This window comes from Echinops telfairi, unplaced genomic scaffold (genome assembly GCF_000313985.2).
Source record: "Echinops telfairi isolate 266 unplaced genomic scaffold, ASM31398v2 ScPeMD7_1713;HRSCAF=2227, whole genome shotgun sequence".
Lineage (NCBI taxonomy): Eukaryota > Metazoa > Chordata > Mammalia > Afrosoricida > Tenrecidae > Echinops > Echinops telfairi.
In genome coordinates this window covers 11,530,473-11,532,593 of record NW_022105611.1, presented here as the reverse complement: position 1 = coordinate 11,532,593, position 2,121 = coordinate 11,530,473, and positions in this window count along the sequence as shown.

Genomic DNA, 2,121 nt, shown 5'->3' with positions numbered 1-2,121 from the left:
ACCCCAAGTAAGAGGAAGCAGTATTGGGAGTGGACCCCAAGTAAGAGGAAGCAGTATTGGGAGTGGACCCCAAGTAAGAGGAAGCAGTATTGGGAAGGGAATGTGGATGGAGAGAGATTTTAGACCTATGAGGAGGAAAAATCAAAAGGGATTTCTGATTTAGAAGAGAGGACTGAATGACTACAAGGAAAACAGAGAGCTAGAAGACCCTTGGTTTTTGTTATATGTGACTGAAAGACTAATAGTGATGTTTTTCATTTCCTGTCAATACATTTAAAGAGTTTTATATAGAATTTTCCCAACTTCTCTTATACTATTCTGTAACTTGGCTTTTTCATTCCTATTTTGACATCAGGGGCCTCTTGTGAACTTTGGTAACCCTATGATTTAGCAAGTTTTCAATAAATATGCATAGAATTATTGAAATAAGTGGGTGAATAAATTGAAGCATAATATTTTTTGGAAATTTACATAATCTCTGAGGGGACATAAAGCCCAAGTCATTATAGCCGCTTTACAGATGAAGAGCATGATACAGGAGGGATTAAAGCACTAGGGCAGGGTTCTGTAGCCAGCAAGGCTGAAAACAGAACCTACATTACAATTGCAATCACTCACACACTGGTGTTCTTCCTATTGCAACACCCTGCATCTTCCTATCTGCTTCCTCATTGTCCTACTCCTGAGAAAAAGTTCATATGAGTTGTCCATGTCTCCAAGTCCCAATTAACCAAAATTATGTGCTCTGTCTATTTTCACAGCTCTTATGTTTCCTGGTGGATCAGGACTAGAGCTGTCTGGAGAGCTATGTTCAACACTGATTTTCCCATGCAGAATTGCCAGGCCATTGTGTAGTATGAACAAAAAAGGGAGTGACCATGGGAAAAAATCCTTGAGCTTGACTTATTCCAGTACTAGTAGAAGCAAAAAATAGTAATAAGTAGGAAAGGGACAGCTGGAATTGTAAAAAGATGCCTTGGTAACTTTGAGTATCCTGAAAAAAATGCCGCAGGGCAAGTAATCTTCTAAGTTATAGGTACAGAAATAGTGTAGTGATTTAGAGACACTAGTTGATAGGGAAATCGGGTATATAAGGGGTACCACCCCAAAACGATACCACCCCAAAATAGTAGCACCCTAAAAGCTACGTATTTTTAAAATATTTTTACAAAACAACCTCATAACCTTCAAAGTATTCTCCATTAAACTTAATAGATTTATCAAATCTGCAATTCCATTCTGGGAAAAATTTTGAAACTCATCTGTTTGTATGGCTGACAGCACCTCCCTCATTTTTTCTTTCCCTTTTCTACGTTGTCAAACCTCTGTCCTTTCATATCCCTCTTCATTGGCAGAAACAAAAAGAAGTCACAAGGAGCAAGTTCAGGTGAGTCAGGTGCACAGAGCAAGAGTTGCATGCTATTTTTGCCAAAAACTAGCATACTGAGATGACTGAGTGTGCATTATGGTGGTGGCAAAACCAGTCACCCATCTGCCACAAATCAGGCCTTTTTATGCACACTGTCATGCGATCTTTTCAGAACCGTTCAATAGAAAGCTTGATTAACAGTCAGACCTGGTGAAATGAACTCCAAAGGCACTAGGAGTCAACATTTTCATCCATTCTAGATGTTAACAGATGTCCAGAATGAGGTTTGTCATTGATCGACATTTCACCTTTTTTGAAATGAGAAAATCACTTGTACTCTTGAGTTCTTCTTAGTGCTGTCCTTGTAAGCTGTGTTCAACATCACAAGTTTCTGTGGCATTTTTCCAAAGCAGGGAACAAAATTTCACAGCTGCATGGTGTTCTCTGAAATTAGCCATCACAAAAAATGAGGTTTGAGCAAAACTAATTTTTTTCATCATTTTATTAGGGGCTCATACCACTCCCATCACAATCCATACATACATCAACTGTGTAAAGCACATTTGTACATTCGTTGCCCTCATCACTACCAAAACACTTGCTCTCCACTCAAGCCCCCATCATCAGGTCCTCATTTTTCCCCTCCCTCACTGCTGCCCCCTCCCTCATGAGCCCTTGATAATTTATAAATTGTTTATTTTGTCATATATTTCCTTGTCCGACGTCTCCCTTCACCCACTTTTCTGTTGTCC